We start from the raw sequence: 7,030 nt of genomic DNA, 5'->3' as shown, positions 1-7,030 counted from the left end.
TTAGCTTAGGTTCCTTGCCCTAGGCTTGCCAGGGAAGCTAGAGGAGACTGGAGTGGATAAGGCTCTCCTGGAAGAGAGGTCGTCACTGTGCAGAACCCTGCACAGAAGGGGTTTTTCTCAGACCTTTGCCTTAGAAACCCATTGAGGTGGCTGAAGGTAAAGTGTGGTGACTTCCCGAAGGCTGGGCCCCCATGTGCAGCCTCCAGCAGGTAAGTGCACCTACCAGGGATGGCTACAGTGGTCCCTGCCACAGGGAAGCTGATTCAGACTGTGATTCTACTCACCTGCGCCTCCAGATTTCAGGGTGGGGGCTTGCCCTGTGACCTCAATTCTCTGATTGGTCCAAGAAAAGCCATTGAGTTTTCAGCCAATTGAGCTTTCTTCTTGTAGGAACGGAATGACGATGTCCAAGCCCTTTTCTTATTGAAGCTGAACTCAGAAGTCCTGTTTATTGGTTCGTTACATTATTTTTTAATAGACAAGTCACCGATTACTTTGGAAGTTGCTGGATGCATCTACCAGAGAAGCAGAGCCACCAAGAGACATTCGGAATAAAGGGTTACTTGGGCCGGCACCGTGGCGCAGTGGATTAATCCTCTGCCTGTGGCACCAGCATCCCATATGGGCACCGGTTCTAGTCCCAGCTGCTCCTCTTCCAATCCAGCTCTCTGCTGTGGCCTGGGAAAGCTGTAGAGGATGGCCAGGTCCTTGGGCTCCTGCACCCACATGGGAGACCCGGAAGAAACACCTGGTTCCTGGCTTTGGATTGGCGCAGCTCTGGCCATTGCGGCCATTTGGGGAGTGAACCAACAATGGAAGACCTTTCTCTCTGTCTCTCCCTTTCACTGTCTTTAAGTCTACCTCTCAAATAAATAAAATCTTAAAAAAGGGAGGGGGTTAGTCACAGGGACTTGAGCTCGCTCAGTGCTGGAGGCTGGTTGTACCATCTGGGTGAAGCTGTTGCTTCTAAGTTTGCTGCCCGAAGGAAGCAGGTATGGAAGATGGACATGAGCTGGTGGGAGCCAAGACAGTGAGCGAGAACTCACATTCATCTCTCCTCTGCCAAGCCCCCACCAACTTCAGTGATGATGTAACATGCACCCTTCAGCATGGACTTAGACACACACCTGGTCCACAAATCAGGGAAGCTGAAGAACAGTGGGACGAGCCAGAGTTCTTGCAGGCCTGGCTCCTGTCCCTCAAGGACAAGTAGCCATCAGGTTCCAACAACATTGGCATGAGCCACACAGTGCCCTAACTTCACCCGTGCCTTCACTCCTACCTTCCAAGTCTTGCACAAAATGTCTATCGTGATGCACACTACCCTGCAACCCTGCAGGGAATGGAATTCTGGAAGCACAGCTGTGCTCACCCAACACACATATACCACACTGTGACACTGCATTCTGAGAACTGGCAAATAAAGAACAAGTTAAGCAATTAACCTACCCTTCCCAAACACATTTCAGTTCAGGGTAGTCTGCTAATTGACATGGACTCACTCACATCTCTGGCACTTTGCAGTCAGCCAGGAGGCTTTGGTTCGTCTCTATATGAACCCTCCAGCAGGCTACCTCAGGCCTGTCAGCATCAAAGATGCAGGGTTCCAAGTTCAACGGAAAGAGCAAGTCCCAACAAACAAATGCTTTCTTAAACGACTTTCCTTTTTAGAGAAGTTTTAGGTTCATGGCAGAATTATGCATAAGGCATAGAGATTTCCAATATAGCCCCTACCCCAACACATGCATAGGGTACCCTATTATCAACATCCCCCTCCAGATGGCACAATATTACAACTGGTGAACCTACACTGACACAGCATTTAGTACTCAAGGGTTTACTCTTGGTATTGTACATCCTGTGAGTTTGAACAAATGTGTAATGGCATGCACACACCATAGTAGTAGTGTCAGAAAGTACTCAGTAGTATCATATAGTACATAGTTTCACTGTTCTAAAAGTTCTCTGTGCTCCAACTGTTCATCCCTCTCCCCTTCCCAACCACTGATCTTTTTATACTACCTCCATAGTTTTGCCTTTTCTGGAATTTCATAGTGTTGGAATCATATCAAATGTAGCCACTTCAGACTAGCTCTTCCATTTAGTAATATGCATTTATGTTTCCTCCATAACTTTTCATTGTTTGATAACTCGTTTCTTTTTAGGGCTGAGTAATATTCCATTGTCTGGTGTACCAGGTTATCTAGTCTACTACTGAAGGACATCTCGGTTGCTTCCACACTTTGGAAAATATGAGGAGAGTTGCATCAACATCTGCACATGCTCAAGTCCCTTGTATAAAATGGTGCAGTATTTGCACGTAACCCATGCACATCCCTTTGTTTGATTTAATCATCTGTAGATGACTTATGATGCCCAATTCAATGTAAATGCTGCCTACACAGCTGTTAAACTGTATTACTAAGCAGAAAAAACAGCAAAATTGTCTGTACAGCTGCAATATTTTCTTCAAATGTTCTTAATCTATGGTTGATTGAATTCATGGATACAGAAGCTGTCGATACAGACAGCCAACTGGATTTGTTGATTCTGTCACCAATATCACACTGCACTGATTACTGTAGGTTTGTAATGAGTCTTGAATTATTCAGGTTGTGTCAGTCCCCAACTTTGTTCTCCTTCAACACTGTTGGGGGCCGGCGCTGTGGTACAGTGGGTTAACGCCCTGGCCTGAAGCGCCAGCGTCCCATATGAGTGCCGGTTCTAGTCCCAGCTGCTCCTTTTCCGATCCAGCTCTCTGCTATGTCCTGGGAAAGCAGTAGAAGATGGCCCAAGTGCTTGGGCCCCTGCACCCATGTGGGAGACCCAGAAGAATCTCCTGGCTCTTGGCTTCTGATCAGCACAGCTTCAGCCGTTGCAGCCATCTGAGGAGTGAACAAGTGGATGGAAGACCTCTTTCTCTGTCTCTACCTCTCTCCGTCTTTCAAATAAATAAAATAAATCATTAAAAAAACACTATGTTGGTTGTTCTGGATCTTTTGCCTCTTATATGACTCAAGAAGCAGTTTGTCAATGTCTATAAAATAAGTGGCTGAGATTCGGTTTGGAAGATGTTGAATTGAGTTGGGAAGAACTGACACCTTGACGGTATTTAGTCTTCCTATCCATGAACATGGAATATCTTCACTTACTGAGTTCTTCCCTAATTTCTTTTTTTTTTTTTAAATTGTTTATTGGGGCTAGCATTGTAGCACAGCAGGTTAATCCACGTCCTGTGACATCAGCATCCGATATCAGAGAACCAGTTCCAGACCTGGCTACTCAGCTTCCAATCCAGCTCCCTGCTAATTCCATGGAAGGCAGCAGAAGATGACCCAATTACTTGGGCCCCTGCCAGCCATGTGGGAGAATGGGGTAGACTTCCTAGCTCCTGACTCCAATCTGCCCCAGTCCTGATTATTGTGGCCATTTGGGGTATGAACCAGTGGATGGAAGAGAGAGAGAGAGAGAGAGAGAGAGAGAGATAATCTTCCACTTACTGGTTCAGCAAATGCCCATAATATCCAGGGCTGGACCAGACCAAAGCAAGCGGGCAAGAACTTTATCTGGGTCTCCCATATAGGTGTCAGGAATCCAAGTATTTGGGCTATCATCTGCTGCCTCCTAGAAGTATTAGCAAGTTTGAGTCAGGAACCAGAGAGAAGAGTACTGTATACAATACAGTATATAATACAATATAGAATACAAGTACTCTGATGTGATACACTGGTGTCTGACCCACTAGGCTCAATGATCGCACTGGTTATGTGTCTTTAATTTCAAGTTCCACTTGTTATAGGAATATGGCACAGAGGAATGTGGTTGACATTTGTAAATTTACCTTATATCCTTCAATCTTGCTAAAATCACTTAGTTTCAGAAGGGCTTTTTGACAATTCTTTCAGATTTTCTACAGAGATGATCATTTCATCTGTAAAGAGAGTTTTATTTCTTCCTTCCTAATTTGTGTACCTTTTTCCCTTTTCTTATCTTATTACATTAGCTAAGACTTTAGTATGATGCTAAAAGCATGGTGAAAGGGACATCTTTGCCTTAGTCCTGAGTTCATGCTTTTCAAACATCTGCTTCCATCAGATCTGCTAATATCACATTAGCCAACACAATTCAATTTCAAGGGACGGAGAACTAACTTCTTTATCTTGGTTTCAAGGGATGCCCCTCTCAAGTGAGGAGCAACTGTGCAACACCATAGAAAGCTATGCAAGGGATGCATTTGTAGTCATTTTACAGCCTATCACAACTACTATGCTAGAACCCCAGAAAGCTTGTGCAGATAATGTGTGTTGTAATTAAACTTTATATTGTAAGATAATGGTAGATTCATTTGCTATTGTAAGAAATAACTCAATAATTTGGTTCCTTCCAGAGGTAACATTTTGCAAAATCGTAGTAAATCATTACACAGAACACTGACACTGATATAGTCACATACAGAACACTTTCATTACCACACGAGTTCCTTTTGTTGCCTTCTTACAACCGCAGCTCCTCCTTAATCTTTGTCAACCACTAATCTGTTTTCAGTTTCTGTAATTTTCATTTTGAAAACATTATACAATCACGTAGTAAGCAATCTTTTAGAATTGGCTCTTTTTTCACTCAGTATAGTTCTCTAAGGAGTCCAGGTTGTCTGCATCCATAGTTCATTCATTTTCATCACTGAGAAGTATTTCATGGTATGGAAATCTCACAGTTTGTTCAGCCATTCACCCATTGAACAACTGGATTGTGTCATTAGGGGGTTTCCATGAGTAGGGTTTTATGTGAAGATAAATCTTCACTGTCCAATTGGGTTGTTTGTTGCTGAGGCAGGAATGCAGACTATCGATTTAAGACCACTCTTTTTTTTAAAGATTTCTTTTATTTATTTGAAAGACAGAGTTACAGAGAGAGGTAGAGACAGAGAAAGATGTCGCTCCCCCTCTTCGTGGAGGAACGACACAGGACCCTGCGCTGTTCTTTCGTCTGCTCGGCCCTCCCCGGGTTTGCTGCTGGTTCTTCCCGGGTTGGCTACTATCCCTTCCACCTCCGTGGAAGGGCAGTTCCCCCTGGCCGCATTCCCCACTTCCGCAGGGGAGCGGCACACCGCCGGCCGGTTCTCTCGGGGGCTGCACGGGTTCCCTTAGATGTTCCCCATAGATGTTCCCTGGTGCATGCCGTCTCTCTCCTCCTTTATAGTCCTCCTCTGCCAATCCTAACTCGGCTGCCCACACGCCGAGTACGCTGCTCTCCTCCAATCAGGAGCAAGTCCTACAGTTTATTAGTTGAACTGGAGGCAGCTGTGCGGAAGCTGTTTACTTCTCTCCCAGCGCCATATTGTGGGAGAGCAGATGCATAGAATAAGTCCTAATTCAAGTAACTTAGTCTAGTCCGGATTGCTCCCCACAGATCCCCCTTTCTTTTTATTTTTTAGCGTTGATATGCGCCTGTCTTCGGTGTCCCGCGGCACACACTCTGCTCTACTTGCTAGAGTTGCCACAGGCTCTTACAAGTCCTATCAGGCAAACCGAATCCGGGTCCTCTCTTCGCCATTGTGAGGAGGTTTTTAGGCGCTGATGCGTGCCTGTGTTCGGTGCCCTGCAGCGCATGCTCTGCTCTGCCCGCAGGGGCTTACAAAACCTATCAGGCAAACCGAATCCAAGCCTTCTCATTGCCTTTTTGTGGGGGAGACTTATTAGTGTTGGTTCGTGCCTATCTTCGGTGGCCTGCAGCTCATACTCTGGTCGAGCTGCTTGCTGGCGCTTACCGCCTTAATCAGGCAGACCGAATCCAAGCCTTCTAATTGCGGTATTGTGGGGAAGCCTTACTGATGTTAATTCGTGCCTGTCTTCGGTGACCTGCGGCGCATAAGCTGCTAGCCGCCGCAGGTGCTCATCGTGCTCATCGCCTCACTTAATCAGGCAGACCGAATCCAAACTTTCTCGTTGCCATGTTGAGGGGAGGCCTTTCTATTTCTCTATTTCTCTATCTCCGGGCATTCCTATTTCTCCCATTTTACTTCTATCTTCCAGCATTCCTATTTCTCTTTTACTTCTAAACTTCTGTTTCTCTTATCCCCGCAGCCTCCCGGTCTCATTCTTATCCCCGCGGCTTCCCGGCTGCGCCCGCCCCGAGGCTGCTTCTCGGCAGCTTTCCGGCTCTGAGCCGCTTCAGCCCGCGCCTCTCTCATCTGCGCGGCTCCGCTTTCCACGCCCTTCGCGTCTGCACCACGGCCTACGCCAGCCCCGTTCCCTATCTACTTGTGCCCCGCACGCTCTCTCTGCGCACGGCAGCCTCCGCGAGTCACACAGCGTGTAGCTTACGTGTCCGCCACTAGCATTCAATCTAAGTTCCCCGGGCTAGCCTGGCGAATTCAACCCAGCGTACGTCTCCGCCCCACGGTTTGGCTTCCCGTCCTTTGCTCCCCGGGCTAATCAGACGGATCCCAACCAGGCTCACGTTTCAGCTTCTGGTTTCAACTTTTCGCCCCCTATTCCCGGGCTAACTTAAGAATCCCAAAGTGGCTTTCGTATCCGCCTCGGCCTGCCCCCCGCGGCTTCAATTTCCCTAACACTTTTCTCTACCCGGTATGTTTCCCTAAGTTTTCTTCCAACAATATTCCTCCCTTATTTCTCCTGGCCTCTCCCCACAGTCCGCATCCGAGTCTGTTTGTTCTAGCTTTCACTTTCGCTTTTGACCTTAGAGATTTCTCCCAGCTTCCCCCCGTAGTCCGTATCCGAATCTATGCCTAGGCTTTCAATAACTTCTTCCGGCTCCTTTTTCGTCCGGCTTTTCCCTAGGCTGTTTGCTAGTCTCTCTCTCTGGTATTTTCCTGCTTCTTCCCGTTTCTTCCCTCCTAAGTTTGCTATCCGTTCTAGGTTTCCTATCCGAGTCAGGTTTCCTATCCGAGTCACGGCACCATTATGTCGCTCCCCCTCTTCGTGGAGGAACGACACTAAGCCCTGCCTAGGCTTCATATCCGAGTCACGGCACCATTATGTCGCTCCCCCTCTTCGTGGAGGAACGACAC

Source organism: Oryctolagus cuniculus, chromosome 15, assembly GCF_964237555.1.
Source record: "Oryctolagus cuniculus chromosome 15, mOryCun1.1, whole genome shotgun sequence".
Classification (NCBI taxonomy): Eukaryota; Metazoa; Chordata; class Mammalia; order Lagomorpha; family Leporidae; genus Oryctolagus; species Oryctolagus cuniculus.
The sequence above is the reverse complement of the archived record's forward strand: the minus strand, read 5'-3'. Positions refer to the sequence as shown.